This window comes from Ranitomeya variabilis, chromosome 4 (assembly GCF_051348905.1).
Source record: "Ranitomeya variabilis isolate aRanVar5 chromosome 4, aRanVar5.hap1, whole genome shotgun sequence".
In the NCBI taxonomy this organism is placed as follows: Eukaryota; Metazoa; Chordata; class Amphibia; order Anura; family Dendrobatidae; genus Ranitomeya; species Ranitomeya variabilis.
The window spans coordinates 176,603,165-176,625,620 of record NC_135235.1 but is presented as its reverse complement, the minus strand read 5'-3'; the positions used below and the strand labels follow the sequence as shown (position 1 = coordinate 176,625,620).

The 22,456-nt window shown below is 43.1% G+C and overlaps 1 protein-coding gene and 1 long non-coding RNA gene across 4 annotated transcripts in view; one reads left to right on the top strand and one right to left on the bottom strand.

The window, feature by feature from the left end:
* Nucleotides 1–22,456, bottom strand: part of DLG5 (discs large MAGUK scaffold protein 5) — a 491,099-nt gene that overhangs the window by 367,356 nt on the left and 101,287 nt on the right. The window lies entirely within an intron of this gene.
* The window catches only part of LOC143770124 (uncharacterized), a 114,480-nt gene continuing 104,443 nt past the window's right edge, over nt 12,420–22,456 (top strand). The window contains exons 1-2 of the long non-coding RNA XR_013214547.1: nt 12,420–12,685; nt 12,909–12,976. This is a non-coding gene — a long non-coding RNA (uncharacterized LOC143770124). The remainder of the gene's footprint in view (nt 12,686–12,908; nt 12,977–22,456) is intronic.

The following is a 22,456-nucleotide window of genomic DNA, read 5'->3' as shown; positions in this document are numbered from 1 at the left end:
CCAGCTGAACAGCGTTTTACTAACAAGAGATCAGAACATGCCTTACAAGATGGACACATAAAGGTGGCAATAAACAGACAGGTTTTTCTCCGTCTGGAGGAAATTTATCATTCATACATTTATCACTAAGAGTTACCATAAAGGGAACCTGTCATGTCTGCAAACACTATTAACCTACAGATGTAGGGTTAATTTGCAGGTAAATAGTGTTACAATGCTCTCTGCCAGCCTTATTGAGAGTGTGGCTACCAGGAGAAAACTAACTTCATCCCTCATGAGAGCCGTAGGCTTTCAGTCATACAGGCGTGCCTTTAGTGGTTTGAGTCACCACTCGGTATACTGTGAACAGCAGCTGTAAGCACTCCTGACACTCTGACAGCTTGATCTGCGGTGCATCTCTGTGGAGCAAACTGTCAGTCCGTGCTTACTGCTGTCACTGTGCGTTGAGAGTTGACTGAAGTCGCTCCGGGCATGCTTTTATGACTGAAAGCCAGTTGTTCCGAGAAGGATTAAGTTAATTTTCTCCTGGCAGCATTCAGTAAGGTGTCAAGACAGCATTGTAACACTATCATCCTGCAGATTAACTCTATATCTGCAGATTAATAGTGTTTGGGGACATGGCAGGTTCCTGTTAAAATCTTTCTATTTTTTTTTAATCTATGCATGGAGAACCCATAACTATTGTGAGGCTGCATGACATAAAAGTACTAGATTTTGATCTGTTCTGATAGCTAAAAATTATATTTTGTTTAGTTCTGTTTCTTTTTCTGCTGTTTTCTAAAAGAATATGAAATTGATGCCAGTAATCTACAAGCTTTCTCAGATTCCCAAAAAGCATTTCTGCAAAATAACACAACTATCAGAGGGCAAGGGAGTCTGAAAAACAGAGTGAGGCCTCTTTCAGTGCATGAACTGAGGACCAGGGATTTTGAAATGGAGAAACGTAGATTAATTTCCTACGACCTCCACTGTACAACACTAGCGGAATATCACAGGCAAAGTAAGATCCCGAGGGGGCACCCTACCCTCTTTTCCGATAATCCGGAATACTGTGAAAAATACAAAAAGATCCTTATTAATAAATGTTCTCTTGATATTATATTAACTGTGGAATATCTTCAAAAAGCCATAACTGAGACAAAACAGAATATTCAGACTATTGAGGCACAACTTTCAACCACTCTTTCCTCTTCTGAGTGGACCTCGTTAAAGACAAGACAAGAACAGACAAGGCCTTGGCGGACCATCAAAAGGCATTACAGGAGCGCAAAAGACAAAAGTTCCAACGGGACTCCGAAGATTACTCCAACAATCGAGTATACAAATGGACCGACTCCTCCGCCCCTACAAATTCCTGGCATCGACCCCGAAACCCATGCAGATATGGGTCATTCAGCTCAGAGAGCGATTCCTCAACAACTTCTGGCCGCTACCATTTTTTATCGAAGGGCCGCAGAGGAAGACACCAAAACACAGACCCACAAGGCGATCCAGGAGAAAGAATGACCACACACAACTTGGTACAGTACCTCCAGATAGTACTCTGGTTACTTTAGACATCAATAGTCTCTACACCTCGATTAAACATGATAAAGGAGTTGAAGCTACAAAATACCTCCTGAACCTATCCAACATGTCGAGTGACTCTATCCAATTTTGTCTTGATCTCCTTAACCTGGTACTCTATGAAAAAATGTTTTTATATTTATAGGGTTAACCGACATAGATTGGGGGTGGATGATGCTATTCTTTCCCTGTTACATAGTGTACATTCATTTCTGGAGACTGACGGAACCATGGTGCGAGCGATGTTCTTCGATTTCTCGAGTGCATTTAACTCCCTGCAGCCACTTTTACTACACAAAAAGATGACTGATATGAAGGTGGAGGTGGGGATGAGAAATTGGATAACTGACTACCTATCAGATCGGCCACAGTTTGTACAGATGGGAGCAGTTGTGTCAAGCAGATTACTGAGCAGTGTAGGTGCCCCTCAGGGAACGGTGTTTGCACCCTTTCTATTCACACTGTATACATCAGACTTTCAGTATAAATCTGATCTTTGCCACCTTCAAAAATTTTCGGATGACTCCGTGGTTGTGGGATGTATTAGGGGAGATCGGGGGGATGAGGAATATAGAAGGGTGGTGTCGAATTTCGTGGACTGGTGCAATGGTAACTATCTACAACTAAATGTTAAGAAAACCAAGGAGTTGGTGGCCAACTATAGCAGGATTAAGTTGGAATGCATACCGATCACTATTGCTGGTCAGGAGGTAGAGCAGGTGGAGAGTTATAAATATTTGGGGGTCTGTTATGATGACCTGGTGGTTAGGAGCACTAGGAATGACCTGATGAGCAAACTAGTAATACAGGACAAGCTCTGGGAAGTGGGAACTCTGCTGACCGCAACCCCTAATCCTATCACAACAACTAGAAATAGCCGTGGAGCGTACCTGACTCTGCCTAGACGCCTCTTCACAGCCTAAGAGCTAACTACCCCTAAAGATAGAAAATTAAGCCTACCTTGCCTCAGAGAAATTCCCCAAAGAAACAGGCAGCCCCCCACATATATTGCCTGTGAGTTAAGATGGAAGTCACAAACACAGGAATGAAATAGGTTTCAGCAAAGGAGGCCAGACTTAACTAAACAGACTGAGGATAGAAAAGGTATCTTTGCGGTCAGCATAAAAAACTACCAAAAGACCACGCAGAGTGTGCAAAAGAGACCCCAGCACCGACTCACGGCGCGGAGGTGCCACTCTGCATCCCAGAGCTTCCAGCTAGCAAGGCAAAATCATGATAGCAAGCTGGACAAGAAAACAGTGGTAAACAAATAAGCTAGCAGGAACTTAGCTTTTGCTGGAGTAGACAGGTCATCTGAAAAATCCAAGAGAACTGAACCAGTACTAGGACATTGACAGCTGGCATCAGGTAACAATCTGAGTGGAGTTAAATAGAGCAGCCAGCCTAGGACTAAACGAGATCAGCTGAGGAAAGAACCTCAGAACCAGCAGCTCCACTCACAGCCACCAGAGGGAGTCCATGGACAGAACTCGCCGAAGTACCATTCATAACCACAGGAGGGAGTTCGAGAACAGAATTCACAACAGGGGTCAATTTGGATAGCAAACTGGACTGGAGATGCCACTCAGAGACTGTCTACAAGAAGGGGATGAGCAGATTGTATTTCCTAAGGAAACTGAGGTCTTTTAATGTGTGCAGCAAAATGTTAGAAATGTTCTATGTTGTGAATTCTGCTCTTGGGCTCCCTCCGGTGGTTGTAAGTGGTAGCGCTGCTGTCTCTGAATCGCAGCATTTATCAGGTGTGTTCACTTTTTGCAATTTTGACTGGGCTATTTAGTCTTGCTTCACCCTTTAGTCAGTGCCAGTTGTCCATTGTTCCTGGAGGATTCACATCCTTGCCTGGTCTTTTCTGCTTTGCAGTTCATTTCAACAAAGATAAGTTCTGGCCTTGATTTTTGCTGTCCACATGCTGTAGCCTTATTGTTCAGTTCTTTTCCATGTTTTTGTCTTGTCCAGCTTGGTCTGTATAAGGATTTGTTTAGCCAAGCTGGTATCTCTGGAGATGCAGATATACCCTCCATATCTTTATTTAGCTGTGGAGATTTTGTATTTTCTGTGGTGGATATTTTCTAGTGTTTTAATACTGACCGCATAGTACTCTGTCCTATCCTTTCTATTTAGCTAGAAGTGCCTCCTTTGCTAAATTCTCATTTCAGTCTGTGTATGTTTTTTCCCTCTCCTCTCACAGTCAATATTTGTGGGGGGCTGCCTATCCTTTGGGGATTTTCTCTGAGGCAAGATAGTTTTCCCATTTCTATCTCTAGGGGTAATTAGTCCTCCGGCTGTGTCGAGATGTCTAGGGAGCGCTAGGTACATTCCACGGCTACTTCTAGTTGCGGTGTTAAGTTCAGGGTCTGTGGTCAGTACAGGTACCACCTTCTCCAGAGTACGTCTCATGCTGCTCTTAGGCCACCAGATCATAACAGTTCTACCAGTCTGTGGTGGCAAGTGCCATCTTTTTTGCAATCATATGCTGGGGTAATAGTGTGCGGGCCTCTGATGCTAATAGGCTGAATAAGCTTATCAAAAAGGCAAGCTCTGCTGTCGGCTGCAATCTGGACTCTCTTGAGGAGGTAGTGGAGAGAAGAACTCGGAGAAAGTGTATGGCAATTATGAACAATAATGCACATCCATTATATGAGCTATTCATGAGACAGAAGAGCCCCTTCAGTAACCGGCTAATACTTCTGAGGTGTAAGAAGGAAAAATGTAGGAAATCGTTTGTGCCAACTGCTATGGGTATGTACAACAATAACATTAGGGTTAAATCATAAAGGTGAATGTCTACTTTATTCCTTCTACTTTTCAGTTCACCCGCTGTGTATGTCCTATTCTAATGTATAATGTCCTTCTGTCAACAAACTGTCATGTCAATTAACCCCTTCATGACCCAGCCTATTTTGGCCTTAATGACCTTGCCGTTTTTTGAAATTCTGACCAGTGTCCCTTTATGAGGTAATAACTCAGGAACGCTTCAACGGATCCTAGCGATTCTGAGACTGTTTTTTCGTGACATATTGGGCTTCATGTTAGTGGTAAATTTAGGTCGATAATTTCTGAGTTTATTTGTGAAAAAAACGGAAATTTGGCAAAAAATTTGAAAATTTCGCAATTTTCACATTTTGAATTTTTATTCTGTTAAACCAGAGAGTTATGTGACACAAAATAGTTAATAAATAACGTTTCCCACATGTCTACTTTACATCAGCACAATTTTGGAAACATTTTTTTTTTTTGCTAGGAAGTTATAAGGGTTAAAATTTGACCAGTGATTTCTTATTTTTACAACAAAATTTACAAAACCATTTTTTTTAGGGACCACCTCACATTTGAAGTCATTTTGAGGGTTCTATATGGCTGAAAATACCCAAAAGTGACACCATTCTAAAAACTGCACCCCTCAAGGTGCTCAAAACCACATTCAAGAAGTTTATTAACCCTTCAGGTGTTTCACAGCAGCAGAAGCAACATGGAAGTAAAAAATGAACATTTAACTTTTTAGTCACAAAAATGATCTTTTAGCAACAATTTTTTTATTTTCCCAGCGGTAAAAGGAGAAACTGGACCACGGACGTTGTTGTCCAATTTGTCCTGAGTACGCTGATACCTCATATGTGGGGGTAAACCACTGTTTGGGCGCACGGCAGGGCTCGGAAGGGAAGGAGCGCCATTTGACTTTTTGAATGAAAAATTGGCTCCAATCTTTAGCCCACACCATGTCACGTTTGGAGAGCCCCCGTGTGCCTAAACATTGGAGCTCCCCCACAAGTGACCCCATTTTGGAAACTAGACCCCCCAAGGAACTTATCTAGAAGCATAGTGAGCACTTTAAACCCCCAGGTGCTTCACAAATTGATCCGTAAAAATGAAAAAGTACTTTTTTTTCACAAAAAAATTATTTTAGCCTCAATTTTTTCATTTTCACATGGGTAACAGGATAAAATGGATCCTAAATTTTGTTGGGCAATTTCTCCTGAGTACACCAATACCTCACATGTGGGGGTAAACCACTGTTTGGGCACATGGTAAGGCTCGGAAGGGAAGGAGCGCCATTTGACTTTTTGAATGAAAAATTATCTCCATCGTTAGCGGACACCATGTCGCGTTTGGAAAGCCCCTGTGTGCCTAAACATTGGAGCTCCTCCACAAGTGACCCCATTTTGGAAACTAGACCCCCCAAGGAACTCATCTAGAGGCATAGTGAGCACTTTAAACCCCCAGGTGCTTCACAAATTGATCCGCAAAAATGAAAAAGTACTTTTTTTTCACACAAAATTTCTTTTAGCCTCAATTCTTTCATTTTCACATGGGCAACAGGATAAAATGGATCCTAAAATTTGTTGGGCAATTTCTCCTGAGTATGCCGATACCTCATATGTGGGGGTAAACCACTGTTTGGGTGCACGGCAAGGCTCGGAAAGGGAGGCGTGCCATTTGACTTTTTGAATGGAAAATTAGCTCCAATCGTTAGCGGACACCATGTCGCGTTTGGAGAGCCCCTGTGTGCCTAAACATTGGAGCTCCCCTACAAGTGACCCCATTTTGGAAACTAGACCCCCCAAGGAACTTATCTAGATGCATAGTGAGCACTTATAACCTCCAGGTGCTTCACAGAAGTTTATAACGCAGAGCCGTGAAAATAAAAAAATAATTTTTCTTTCCTCAAAAATGATTTTTAGCCCAGAATTTTTTATTTTCCCAAGGGTAATAGGAGAAATTGGATCCCAAATGTTGTTGTCCAGTTTGTCCTGAGTACGATGATACCCCATATGTGGGGGTAAACCACTGTTTGGGCGCACGGCAGGGCTCGGAAGGGAAGGCACGCCATTTGGCTTTTTGAATGGAAAATTAGCTCCAATCATTAGCGGACACCATGTCGCGTTTGGAGAGCCCCTGTGTGCCTAAACATTGGAGCTCCCGCACAAGTGACCCCATTTTGGAAACTAGACCCCCCAAGGAACTAATCTAGATGTGTGGTGAGCACTTTGAACCCCCAAGTGCTTCACAGAAGTTTATAACGCAGAGCCGTGAAAATAAAAAATGTGTTTCCTTTCCACAAAAATATTTTTTTAGCCCAGAATTTTTTTATTTTTGCAAGAGTAACAGGAGAAATTGGACCCCAAAAGTTGTTGTCCAGTTTCTCCTGAGTACGCTGATACCCCATATGTGGGGGTAAACCACTGTTTTGGCACACGTCGGGGTTCGGAAGGGAAGTAGTGACGTTTTGAAATGCAGACTTTGATGGAATGCTCTGCGGGCATCATGTTGCGTTTGCAGAGCCCCTGATGTGCCTAAACAGTAGGAACTCCCCACAAGTGACTCCATTTTGGAAACTAGACCCCCAAGGGAACTTATCTAGATGTGTGGTGAGCACTTTGAACCCCCAAGTGCTTCACAGAAGTTTATAATGCAGAGCCGTGAAAATAATAAATGTGTTTCCTTTCCTCAAAAATATTTTTTTAGCCCAGAATTTTTTATTTTTGCAAGAGTAACAGGAGAAATTGGACCCCAAAAGTTGTTGTCCAGTTTCTCCTGAGTACGCAGATACCCCATATGTGGGGGTAAACCACTGTTTTGGCACACGTCGGGGTTCGGAAGGGAAGTAGTGACGTTTTGAAATGCAGACTTTGATGGAATGCTCTGCGGGCATCATGTTGCGTTTGCAGAGCCCCTGATGTGCCTAAACAGTAGGAACTCCCCACAAGTGACTCCATTTTGGAAACTAGACCCCCAAGGGAACTTATCTAGATGTGTGGTGAGCACGTTCAACCCCCAAGTGCTTCACAGAAGTTTACAACGCAGAGCCGTGAAAATAAAAAATCATTTTTCTTTCCTCAAAAAAGATGTTTTAGCAAGCAATTTTTTATTTTCACAAGGGTAACAGGAGAATTTGGACCCCAATATTTGTTGCCCAGTTTGTTGTGAGTACGCTGATACCCCATATGTGGGGGTAAACCACTGTTTGGGCGCACGTCAGGGCTCGGAAGGGAAGTAGTGACATTTGAAATGCAGACTTTGATGGAATGGTCTGCGGGCGTCACATTGCATTTGCAGAGCCCCTGATGTGCCTAAACAGTAGAAACACCCCACAAGTGACCCCATTTTGGAAACTAGACCCCCGAAGGAACTTATCTAGATGTGTGGTGAGCACTTTCAACCCCCAAGTGCTTCACAGAAGTTTATAACGCAGAGCCGTGAAAATAAAAAATAATTGTTCTTTCCTCAAAAATTATGTTTTAGCAAGTAATTTTTTATTTTTGCAAGGGTAACAGGAGAAATTGGACCCCAACAGTTGTTGCCCAGTTTGTCCTGAGTACGCTGGTACCCCAAATGTGGGGGTAAACCACTGTTTGGGCGCACGTCGGGGCTTGGAAGGGCGGGAGCACCATTTGACTTTTTGAACGCAAGATTGGCTGGAATCAATGGTGGCGCCATGTTGCGTTTGGAGACCCCTGATGTGCCTAAACAGTGGAAACCCCTCAATTCTAACTTCAACACTAACCCCAACACACCCCTAATCCTAATCCCAACTGTAGCCATAACCCTAATCACAACCCTAACCCCAACACACCCCTAACCACAACCCTAACCGCAACAGACCCGTAACCCTAATTCCAACCCTAATCCTAACCCTAATCCCAACCGTAACCCTAATCCCAACCCTAACCACAACTGTAACCCCAACACACCCCTAACCCTATCCGTAACCCTAACCACAAGCCTAATCTTAACCCTATTTCAAACCCTAGCCCTAATTCCAACCCTAACTCTAATTCCAACCCTAACCCTAAGGCTATGTGCCCACGTTGCGGATTCGTGTGAGATTTTTCCGCACGATTTTTGAAAAATCTGCAGGTAAAAGGCACTGCGTTTTACCTGCGGATTTACAGCAGATTTCCAGTGTTTTTTTGTGCGGATTTCACCTGCGGATTCCTATTGAGGAACAGGTGTAAAACGCTGCGGAATCCGCACAAAGAATTGACATGCTGCGGAAAATACAACGCAGCGTTTCTGCACTGAATTTTCCGCACCATGGGCACAGCGGATTTGGTTTTCCTTAGGTGTACATGGTACTGTAAACCTGATGGAAAACTGCTTCAAATTCGCAGCGGCCAATCCGCTGCGGATCCGCGGCCAATCCGCTGCCAATCCGCTGCGGATCCGCGGCCAATCCGCTGCGGATCCGCGGCCAATCCGCTGCGGATCCGCTGCCAATCCGCTGCGGATCCGCGGCCAATCCGCTGCCGATCCGCTGCGGATCCGCGGCCGATCCGCTGCGGATCCGCTGCCAATCCGCTGCGGATCCGCGGCCAATCCGCTGCGGATCCGCTGCCAATCCGCTGCGGATCCGCGGCCAATCCGCTGCGGATCCGCTGCGGATCCGCTGCGGATCCGTTGCGGATCCGCTGCCGATCCGCTGCGGATCCGCTGTGGATCCGCGGCGGATCCGCTGCGGATCCGCTGCGGGTCCGCTGCCAATCCGCTGCGGATCCGCGGCCGATCCGTGGCCAATCCGCTGCCGATCCGCTGCGGATCCGCGGCCGATCCGCTCTGTGTGCACATGCCATAACCCTACCCCTAACCCTACCCGTAACCCTAACCCTACCCCTAACCCTACCCCTAGTTCTAACCCTAGTTCTAACCCTAACCCTAGTGGAAAAAAAAAAAAAAAAAATTCTTTATTTTATTATTGTCCCTATGGGGGTGATAAAGGGGGGGGGGGGGGTTATTTATTATTTTTTTTATTTTGATCGCTGTGATAGAACCTACCACAGCGATCAAAATGTACCTGCAAGGAATCTGCCGACTGGCAGATTCGGCGGGCGCACTGAGCATGCGCCCGCCATTTTCCAAGATGGCGGCGCCCAGGGAGGAGACGGCCGGACACCGGGAGGATCGGTAAGTATGAAGGGGTGGTGGGGGGGTGGATCGGAGCACAGGGGGGGTGATCGGAGCACAGGGGGGGGGGATCTGAGCAAGGAGGGAGCGGACAGCAGGACGGGGGAGCCGGCAGGCGGACGGAGGGGACCGGAGGACTAACGGAGCACTGGGGGGGCGATCGGTGGGTGTGGGGGGGGGCACTTTAGTATTTCCAGCCATGGCCGATGTTATTGCAGCATCGGCCATGGCTGGATTGTAATATTTCACCAGTTTTTTAGGTGAAATATTACAAATCGCTCTGATTGGCAGTTTCACTTTCAACAGCCAATCAGAGCGATCGTAGCCACGGGGGGGTGAAGCCACCCCCCCTGGGCTGAAGCACCACTCCCCCTCTCCCTGCAGATCGGGTAAAATAGGAGTTAACCCCTTCACCCGATCTGCAGGGACGCGATCATTCCATGACGCATACGCTGCGTCATAGGTCGTTTTGGCACCGACTTTCATGACGCAGCGTATGCGTCAAAGGTCGTTAAGGGGTTAAGTAATTCATTTTATGATTCTTATGATGTAAGTTGTGCTGCTGTGATACCATAATTTCCCATGGGATCAATAAAGTGTATCGTATCGTATCGTATCGTATATGAGGATACCTTCTACATTCAGAAGTGTGGCACAGCAATGGGTTCGAATGTCGCGCCTGCTTATGCTAATGCCTTTATGAATTACTTTTAAGTCACTCATGTATTTTGTAACAATTTATTTTTACAGCATGTCTCAGGATATCATCGTTACATAGGTGATATCTTTTTTGTCTGGACGGGCACGTCTGATTCTCTAATGACCTTCCACTCCTATCTTAACTCCATTCTCCCTGACTTCGGTTTACAATCCACTATAGCACTGAATCTGTACCTTTCTTAGACACAAGAGTTCTCAAAGACACCAATGGATACCTTTAAACAGACATTTACTGTAAACCTAAAGATTGCAATAGTCTTCTGCACTATACAATCTGCCATCCTAGAACCATCACAAACAGTCTGCCGCTTTCTCAATTCAACAGAGTTACACGTATCGTCCCTGACTTTGGAACTCTTAATAATAAATTAGACACTATGTGTCATGGTTCCCAATGGCAAGGGAACGTCAGAGAACTTAAATAACAGACTAGCTCTTGGGTGATGGAATCTCGAGCTGACCGTGAGCTAAACCTATCACACAACTAACAGTGGCCGGGTGACGTACCTACGTTTTATCCCTAGACGCCCAGCGCCAGCCGGAGAACTAACTAACCCTAATAGAGGAAAAAACAGACCTGGCTTACCTCTAGGGAAATTCCCCCAAAAAGGAGACAGAAGCCCCCCACATATATTGACGGTGAGTTCAGAGGAAAAGACATACGCAGTATGAAGGTAGGTTCAGCAAAGCGAGGTCCGCTTACTAGATAGTAAGAAGATACAATAGGGAACTTCACGGTCAGCTGAAAACCCTATTAAAATAGCATCCAGAAATTACTTTAAGACTCATGTGTCAACTCATGACACCGGAGTGGTAATTTCGGCCCACAAGAGCTTCCAGCTACAGAAACATAACATAACTGTGAACTGGAACAAAAATGCAAACAAACTTAGGACTAAGAGTCCAACTTAGCTGATAGTAGTCTAGAAGCAGGAACATGCAACAGAAAGGCTCTGGTTACATTGATGGCCGGCACTAGAATAACTGAGCAGCAAGGCTAAATAGGATACTCCCATATCCTGATGGAAACAGGTGAACAGAGAAAGTGAAGCACACAAGTCCAGTACCACCAGTGACCACCGGGGAGCCCAAAAACCAAATTCACAACAACTATGGCTCATAAATTTCAAGAAAGATGTTACCCTGTGAGACTTCTCAATGATGAAAAGGCACGTGCCCTAGCACCCTCATCTCCTCCCCTTCGTACATGTTCCAGGCAGAGGATTCCATTTGTGCATATATTCCATCCATTGATGCCCAAGGTCTATTCCATCATTAGGAAACATTGGCCTCTTAACAAGGGCCTATCCCAATATCGATTCCTTCAGTGAACCAACATTAATATGTACTAAAAGACCACCCAATATCAAAGATAAACTTGTGAGAGCCGACATAAGCAGCGCACGTTCTACCACTACACAAAGGCTACTTGCTACTCGACGAAATGGTACCTTTCCATGTCTAAATTGTGCAGCCTGTTCTAACATTATCAAATCGGACAATATAACCCATCCCAGGACCGGTAAATCACATCCGATACATGGTTTTTATACGTGACTCCAATTTCGTGATATATTTGGTGAAATGTGCCTGTGGACTCCGTTACGTGGGTGAGACCACACAGCAGCACATCAAAGATCGAATAGCAAGCCATAAGTCCATCATTAGATGTGGCAAAACATGGCTGTCTTTGCCTGACCATTTAGCGAGATTTAGACACAGTAGCACAGCTTAAATTCCAGGTCATCGAACATGTCCCCCGCCCCAGAAAAGGCGGTGATCATATTAAATTGCTTAAATCACGTGAGACCTATTGGATTCATAAGTTGGACACTTTGGCCCCAAGGGTCTTAATAGAGAGATAGATTGGCTACTTTGAACATTTATTAACGTTTTCTCTGTTATTTCACAGACCCATTAATTTACTGTGACCATAGGTGAGTTCACCCTACCCCCTGACTCTTATTTTGCAACTCCCAGTATTATTTTATAGTAGTATTTTCCCTATACATAACCCATGGTTTAGATAATCCCTACCCTACCCTCCTTCATGTAATTCCTCTTTAAAAGAAATGTGTATCACTACTTACAGTGGTACCTTATCCTGTTACCGTGCTCAATATGCTCCCCTACATACCCACTATTAGCCAGGACATACTGCCTACACTACGAGTTAGTGACTCATATCTTATTCACGCAATGTTATAGAAAATGCTAGCGCTACTGTTCTAAGGCAGGGACGCACACACACAGCCACTACCACTGGTTAGATATACGTTGTCAAGCTTTTATCTGCCTTAACAACGGCCGCGCTTGCACAGTACATACACAGCAGCTGAGCAACGTCACTTCCGGACTGGACCGCACACTCCCGGTCCAGCGTCACACAGGGGCATTTAAAACATCCATCAAGAGCAATAAACACACATGCAGACTCAGCCAGGCGCGGGAGATCCGTTATTGATAGCTACCTCTGGAGGTAACAACCGCTCATATTTCACCTTAACACTGCTCCTAGGCGATTTAGGCTAATTCAGACCTAGTACATATACTATTTACCTAATGTTTACAGATCCCCACCAGCCAGCGATGGTGATCTAGCACCCCCATATAGATATGAACATATGACGAGGTACCATGTAGTGCTATAGGCTCTCATACTGTGTCCCTCACATGCTAATTATCTTCACCATTCCTTACAGTCTCTATGTGACACTACAGGGATCCTCATCCCTCTTCTTTGTACCCCTTTCTCAGGTACTGGAATAAGGTAATCACAAACCTCTAATTACTTCTCATTTCTTGCCTCATTTGTTGCCAGTCCTTTTTAACAGTCTATGTAAATATGTAAAGAAATCTTTTTCGCTAAACATATGATTTATATATTGTGATCCATTGATCAATATACAAATTTGCACCAGGATGATTTTCTTATTTTTTGTTCTTCCTTACGGATATGTTAATATGTGTTACACCAGCACCTCGTTTATATCGAGACAGAGTGCACGCTAAAACTATTCCTATGAGGCCTCTTTCACACGTCCGTTTCTCCGGTACGTGTAGTGACAGTTTTCTCATGTACCGGAGACACTGACACATGTAGACCCATTAAAATGTCTGTTTTTACCCGGACACACGGGCCGCAAAACGTGCCACACATGTGCACATGGAGAACAGTGCACACTGTCATCCATGTGCACGGACGGCCGCCGGTGAAGAAGCGCTACTGTAAGTACTGTTTCCCTGCGTGTGGTGCTGAAGCCGGCTGTCATCCATTCTCCCCTGCTCTGCTGGTGAGCAGCGTGAATAGGGGAGAATGAATTAAAGAAACAGCGCTTACTGTAGCTCTGCTTCCCCTGCGGCCATCCGTGTGGTACTGATGCGGCACAAGGGCAGCACACGGTTGATACACATGTGCCACACAAAGTACACACACGGACAATGATATCTCCGATTCCGTTTTTTCCGGTAACGGAAATATCAGGACATGTGAAATCGGATTGACAAACACTGAAGTTGTATTCTCATCTCCTTCCTTCCCCATAAACAGACACACATGGCAACTGATGATTTTCCATTATGTTGTTTATCTATATTGCTTTGAATTCAAATGTGAAGAAATACAAAATATGAAAAAAAAATCTTAGAAAAGTAAAACAAAGACTTCAAAGTGAATTATATTCAGCATGTGGAAAAAGAGGATTTACACACTCCTTACAGGTACGCTCACACTTGTGAGTAGCCAGCATATAACTCAAACGAGGGGTATCTGATGTTTCAACAGATAGCACTTGGTCCAATGTTACGTTATGGAGCCAACTAGCGTTTTTTTAACTCATGACGAGTTGGCATGCTGCAACTAGCAGCGTATATCGGACAGCCAAGTACAATGGGTGCATGCAAAACATGAGACTGAACTCAGATGTCATCCAAGTGCACTGCAATATACACCAACTCACAGAATGGAAAAGATGAAAAAATTAAGCTCTCTGTGATTCTCGCATGAGAGAGAATCAGATCACAGTAAAATGGCACTCTGTTTCGCGCATGAGAAAATCATCAGGTGCTACTCGCCAGTGTGAGCGACCCCTAACATTGAGATTGTTAATTGTTCTATATATACCATAGTGCACCCTTACTTGTTGATTTGTGGTACCATTTGTTTGCCCTGTGCTCCAGGGGGTTTCTTAAGGGTTGCACACGCATATTATGGCGTGGTTGGTATCAGAATATACATAATCATAGTACAAACTGGTGTGTGGGATCATGGATTGGGAGGCTAGGGAGGCTGCTTGGCGGGCCAAGCCCTCCAGTGTCTTTGACATGATAGGTACCACGATAGTGGAACCTGATGCGGGTTTTTCTACACTATGTTCTGATCTCACTAGGGCCCATAAGACAGGGGTTAGGCTTTGGTGGAATACAAGAAGTATGGAGGAGTATTTAAAGTCGGGTCTCATTCCTCGTGGTCTGCGTGTTTCTATTTTCCCGGTTTGGAAACCCTCTGCTTCATTTCAGCAGGTATGGGAGCAGGGGCTTACACGTTGTTCCAACATATTGATGAACTTACTTTTGGAACATGACAAAGATTTATTTGCCTCCACTAAAACTCTTACAGTATTAAAGAGTTGGAGACCAAACTGGGTACCTTTGAGGAAACACAGATTAATGCTTTTAAAACTAAACTTAAAGACACTCTGGATAAATATGAAACGGAAGTAACACATAGGAAACGTAAGAAATTTCAGGCTCTGTGCACACGATGCGCATTTTGCTGCGGATCCGCAGCAGTTTCCCATGAGTTTACAGTACAATGTAAACTTATGGGAAACCGAAAACGCTGTGCCCATGCTGCGTAAAAAAAAACGCTCGGAAACACAGCAGTTTACATTCCGCAGCATGTCAATTCTTTGTGCGGAATCCGCAGCGGTTTTACACCTGTTCCATAATAGAAAACCGCAGGTGTAAAACTGCACTGGAATCCGCACAAAAACCGCGGTAAATCCGCGATAAATCCGCAGGAAAAACGCAGTGTTTTTGCCCTGTGGATTTATCAAATCTGCAGAGGACCATTCTACGTGTGCACATACCCTCAGAGGGACAAGACTGATTATGCACAACACACAGTCTATAGATGGAGACACACGTGTAACCCCCGTCACACCAAATTCAACAGGGGCAACTCTCCATTAGTAGCCACCATATCCTCTCATAGAGAAGAAAGCTCTAGTGATTTTTTATCGTCCACCGGAAGCAAAATAGACCGCGGACCAGACGGGGCTGGAGACGGAAGAACCGTAAAAAAACGCACGACACGTTACAAGGGCCGGGCATCTCCCTACCACCACAAATACCCGACCAGACGGAAGGAAGTCGTTTTAACACTTCACACCAAACCATATCGGACTCTGAAGTACCCCCTCAGCCGCATTACAGGTGATCAATCTTTCGGAACATACATTGACTATTGCAGAACTCTCTGTTCTTCAGAAAGGGCTAACTTTTGTTCCCACGCATGCAGTGGACAAATTTACCTTGGTTAAGGATCTTTACCTTTTCTTTAGGAACTTGACCTTCCAGGTTATTTACAACAAACCTGATCTCATGCAATCGATTCCTATAGATGAACGACAAACTTTCCAAGACCTACTAGAATTGTTGGAGGAAAATGAGTCTGGTCTGAACAGGAGAAGATTCCCAAATAAAAATAAATCTTTGAAATTACCTTCTTTTTCCCTGGTGCCTGCCATCAAAATATTTTTTGAATTGGTCAAACGGAACATTCTCACAATGCCTAACCAGGTGGGTAAACTCTCGAACCTGAATTCAACAGAAAGACGTGCCCTATCTGATTTACAAAATAACAAGGGATTTATCATCAAAGAGGCGGACAAAGGGGGCAATGTGGTTCTGTGGTCTACCCATCTGTACTTAGCTGAGGCCAATAGACAGCTTAGCAATTTACGGCTCTATCAGAAACTACCGTCAGATCCCACGCTGACATTTCTTACTAAATTTGAGTCATTACTTTGCAGGGCTCTACAGTTTGGCATCATCTCTTCTCAAGAAAAAAAGTGCTTATGGGCGGAACATCCGGTTACTGCAACATTTTACATGTTGCCGAAGATCCATAAAGGTAATAAGATACCTCCAGGCAGACCAATCGTTTCCAGTATTGGCAGTATTTGCGAGAAAGCAAGTGAGTATCTAGACTTTTTTCTTCAACCTGTAGCTTCCTCTCTACCGTCCTTTGTAAGGGATTCTGCTCATTTTATTGAGATTTGTGGACAGATTAAATTACCAGCAGAATTCTACCTAGTGACTTGTGATGTGGAGTCACTGTACTCCAATATCAACCACAAGGATGGTATTGAAGCGGTGACTTTTTTCCTGGATAAAAATAGGCAAACTGATCGTGGACATGATTCTTTCCTCCTGGACCTTTTGGGGTTTGCACTCCATCATAATTTCTTTTTATTTGACAGGACTTTTTTTCTACAAACGTCAGGAGTGGCCATGGGCGCGAAATGCGCACCGGCCTATGCAAATATCTTTTTAGGCAGGTGGGAGGAGAAATTTGTATACCCATCTACAACCTTTCAAAATCAGGTCCATTACTGGCATCGCTATATAGATGATGTAATCTTTTTATGGATGGGTACAAAGGATGACTGTATTGAGTTTATTGAGGGACTCAATACCAATCCCCATAATATCTTTCTCACGCATTTCATTTCCAACAGCGCTGTCACCTTCTTGGATCTGAGGGTGTTTATACAGGACAACCGACTGGCCACTGACCTTTTTTGTAAACCAACTGCAACGAATGCACTTTTGGAATTTACTAGTTTTCACCCTTGGCATACCAAGATGGATGTACCTACCGGACAATTCTTGTGCATTCGACGCAACTGCACCCTTGACCAGGATTTCTTATTACAGGCTCAGGATCTCACGGATCGCTTTAGACAAAGGGGATACCCCAAACATGTGATCTCTACAGCCTTTCAATGCGCGAGACAACATGATCAAGCATCACTCCTGTCATCTGGAAGACACTGCCGGGAGGTACAGACAAGATTTATCACGGATTGCAACAACAATTGGCAGCAGTTGAGAGAGATTCTTTCTAGACATTGGCCAATACTTTGAGCGGATGACTGTTGAGGTTACTAGCGATAGGCCGCTATTAACGGCGAGGAGAGCCCCAAATTTACGAGACTTACTGACCAAGAGCCACTTTCCAGGCCCACTACGAGACTCAACGGGGGTCATTCTCATGTGGGGATTGTAATATCCCTTTATGGTTCCAACTCGGGATTTATTTACGCATCCGGTCAATCACAGTCAACATCCATTGAAAGCATATATCAATTGTAAGTCCAGGGATGTTGTTATCTATTCCCTTATCTGTCCTTGTGACATGATATATGTGGGACAAACCTCCCAAGAACTGAGGAAGAGGGCCCAAAAACATGTATCCACCATACATCTGGCTGCCAATGACCAAAAGAAGGGCAAAACCCTCACCCCTGTGGCTGCTCATTTTTTAACACATAGAGGCTCTCCCACAAATTTGAGAAATGTGGGATTGCAGAAAACTGCCTCTAATGATAGGGGTGGCAATATGCGCAAACGCCTTCTCCAAACTGAATCTAGATGGATTTTTGAACTTCAGTCGGTGGCGCCCACAGGGCTGAACGAGGAGCTTTTCTTTTCACTGGCTTCTTGGGATGAACTAGGGTAGGAAGCCACATGCGATCCCTTGATAATAATTGTATGCGCTTATACATGCATATATATACTTTTTCAGGTGGGTTGAGGGAGATTCCCTACTACATATATATTTCTTACGGAAGAGATCAGGACAACTAAGAACTATATAAGACGGCTGGTCTTAGCATATACAAGGAACTCAACATGTTGGAAATATCATGGATCAATATATCAGCCTGAAAAAAGGAAGAACTGAGAAGGATCACAAGGGGACAAGACTTTCTTGATTATTGAGGTTATACCTAAAAAACCTCATCCACGGTGTTTATGATTTTTGGACTATGGATTTAGGATGACCTTTGTATATGGTGGTCTGAATAATCATGTTTTCTGCATATTATGTACATGAAGCCACTGAGGGACATTTAATCGATATGGTTCTGTATGGAATTCATGGGGCTGATATATATATCTGTTCCCACATTTATATCCTGTATGTATCATAATAAAATCGTTTGGCAGCATATGGATTTATTAATTTCATTATTATTTATTGCTTATCATGGTCTATATGCACAATTTATAACTTAATATTGTTCAGTTATATTTATCTACTTCTGATCTCAACCTTAATTCTTATAGCCATATTGACCCCTATAGGCAATCATTTATCCCGGTAATCAGGTTATTTCCTTTATGCTTTGGGCTTGTGATGATTGTGATTAGCTTTTTTCACAGAGGGCGATCCATATGGACCTTTCTTCCTGCGACTCAGGCTATCGCTGCAGCCACTTATTCCCGGCTTGTACCAACGCTTGTTGGTCCCTCCTCCCTCCCTCCCTCCATGAGCCGTCCCTCTGCTTTCCCTTCCCCTCTCCCTCCTCCCACCTTCTCTCCTCGGCTTCTTGTTTTTGTCATTGCGTGTGCAACGCGACTCGGTTGTGAATCGCGGATGCGCACGCGTGGCTTTCTCCATGGAGACCATGTACACTTCCGCCTTACGATCCAGGTATCCCTATGCTGCCAGGCATTCCTCACGACTCTTCCCGGCCTGGGCCAGACGCAGCGGTATGTCTTTTACTTGATTGCTGTGCATATTTAAACCGTGTATACTTACCTCAAGCACACTCCCCTGACGAAGCTGCTGTGGCAGCGATACGCGTGGTGCCTTTCCCCACCTCCCACTCTTGCCTCCGGGTCACCTGTGGTCATTATACCACTCTTACTCCTCTGTGGAGTTTCATCTCTCTTTCACCTTGAGCTTGCCACATGATGGTCTTTACATGTGCACTAGGGGCTGCCTGGCCTATGCAGCTGCTTTGACAATATAGGACTACAGTGCACGATTCTGAGATCTACTACCAAGTTGTATATAGGGACCAATATTTTGGGAGTTTCCTAAAAAGTCTGTGATATACGATATTTATCCTGAGTGGTCTTTTTTCCTTATGTTTGGCTGTCCATAAATAAGAGTGCTTATATTATTTACATAACCATCAATTATTATGCATATGTGCCTCTTTGCCATATATTTGCTCATAGGACATTTTTTTGGGATTATGATTGTATTCTCACCTACTGTATTCTCACCCATCCCTTGTAGATTGTGAGCCTTCGCGGGCAGCGTCCTCTCTCCTCCTGTACCAGTTATGACTTGTATTGTTCAAGATTATTGTACCTGTTTTTATTATGTATTATGTATAGCCCTTCTCACATGTAAAGCGCCATGGAATAAATGGCGCTATAACAATAAATAATAATAATAATAATTCTCAGTAGGCTTACATGTTTTGATATTTATATGTACTATTTATGAGTGGAGGTGTGGTTTCTGTATATTGTGTTTTTAATTGTTTTTATGTAAAAAAAAATTTTTTTTGAGGTGAAAATAAAGTTTTGGATATTGTATTATTATGTGGCTGTGCATACCCTTATTAGTCCAGTCTTTCTCTTTTTGTCAGTTACTAATTACTATGGACTAGGTATTGCACCCCTATCTGTTAATTGTTCTATATATACCATAGTGCACCCTTTCTTGTTGATTTGTGGCCCTAACATTGAGATTGCGACGCAAAGTATGAGTCATGGAATTATGGAGATCACAGAATGGAGACATGTTATTGTTCTGCAAATGACGAAAAAATGGAAACTACATTTTAACTCCTTCACTACCGGGGCTTTTTTAGGGTTTTTTTTCGTTTTTCACTTCCCTTCTTTCCAGAGCCATAACTTTTTTATTTTTCCGTCAATATGGCCATCTTGGGGCTTATTTTTTGAGGGACGAGTTGTACTTTTGAACGATTCCATTGGTTTTACCATGTCGGGTAACAGAAAACCTGTAAAAACTGGTGAATGAATGGAATGTAGGGGAATGTAGCTACCTAGACTTGCGGTGCTGCGCCCCTGCTGGCGTAACCTCATATGGACTCTAGCGTGGGAATTTTTCTGAATATTTTCTCACGCTAGAGTTCATATGAGGTTATGCCAGCAGGGGGCGCAGCACCGCAAGTCTAGGTAGCTAAGTTCCCCTGCATTCCATTCATTCACCAGTTTTTACAGGCAGGGGCAACAGCTGCATTAGCAGGCTCCTGCTTGTAAAATTATTTTACCCCTTCAGATGGATTTACAGCGTGGGACTTGACTGTAACGCAGGAGAGGTATGGGATATTGTTGTTTTTTTATTTTAACTTTGTTTCAGGTGACAAGGGTCTTCAATTGGATTGAGCGTATAATAAAGATATTACAACACCATGTGTATTTATTTAATTAAAATACTTTTCCAAATGTGTGTTTTTTTAACCCTTTATTAATATTGGATTAATAATGGATAGGTGTCTTATTGACACCTCTCCACTATTAACCAGGCTTAATGTCACCTTACAATAGCAAGGTGACATTAACCCTTTATTACCCCATATCCCACCGCAACAGGGGAGTGGGAAGAGAGAGGCTAAGTGCCAGAATAGGAGCATCTTACAGATGTGCCTTTTCTGAGGTGGCTGGGGGCAGATGTTTTTAGCCAGGGGGGGCCAATAACCATGATACCTCTCTAGGCTATTAATATCTGCCCTCAGTCACTGGCTTTCCCACTCTGGCGGAGAAAATTGCGCGGGAGCCCACGCCATTTTTTTCCGTGATTTAACCCTTTATTTTAAGAGCTAGAGCCACAAAATTTTGCACACATACACTTATAACATTAGTAGTGAGGAATATGTAAAAAAAGAAGGGATATGAAATGGTTTACCTTGACCCTGCTGTTATGTTTGGTCAAAAATGACCGTTTTTGAACTTTGATATTTTTTAAAAACATCATTATGCGGTTCTGAAACGTGTGGTTACTTCTATTTTCCTAATTTGAGGGGTTCTTTCCAAGGGTACTTCTTTTTTTTTTTTGTTTAGTTTTTGCGCCACATTTTTTTTTTACACTTACTGTACACTTTTTTACTGTACTGTTCCCGGTCAAAAATGACCGAATAGCATTTTATGCTAATTTCAGCCATTTTTTGAGTAAAACAAATGAGTTATAATTTCTTTTGAGACTACTTATTGCATCTACTATTGTTTATGAAGTAAACAGTTGCTTTAGGTGCAGATTTACACATGCTTTCAGTACAAACTATACGCATTGGCTTTCAGTACAGTTCTGTGCAATTTTTTTTCTCTGTATGTTATTTACCCTGCTTTTCCTCTAAAAATATAAACTATGCTTTTGTTCTCAAATAATTCATTTCTGTTGCTTAGGTTGCATATTGTAAAGCAACAATTATTTTTATATTGCTTATGCATTGTTTGATTACTGTGATGATGTAAGATAATTGTCACTGCCTGCATTTGTGCAATGATGGCAATCACTTTTTACAGCTTGCATGGCACATATGTTCAAGTTGATTGATTCTTTGTTATTCAAGAGAATGAGGATGAGGTCTGTGACTTTTATGGAGTGGTATATTTTCACTGTGGTGAGAGCATGAATGCATGCTTAGATGGATGACATTGAGTAAATAATTGAACTCTATATACTGTTGTATTTATAATCTGTTATTGTTGTAAAACTGGTTACAGTTTTTTTCTGATTTTATTACTATTATTTATTTTATTTTTTTTATTATTTTTACTATTTTTTTTCAAAATGTTTGCACGCAGTTAAATTTTATACTATAGTTAATTTTAGTTATAGTTATAGTTAGTTATAGTTGTTATAGTAGTAGTAGTAGTAGTAGTAGTAGTTTTAGTTAGTTAGTTAAGCTCAAATTTGTAATTTCTGTGCAGAATTCAATAAGCCCTTGTAACCTTTATAAACACAAAATAAATTAAAAAAATTGAGTTTTTTACGTATTTTTTTTTTATAATGACCAACCATGTTCACATACAGTATAATAATGCAACAGGTATTCAAACAAAATTTTTTAAGTAGCTAAAACAGCATTTTAATAGGTCTGGTCAAAAATGACCGGAGCAGTACAAGTGTATAGTGGAAACGAACAAAACAGCAGGGTTGAATTACCGGCTTTTCTGCTATTTAGCGCTTTATTAA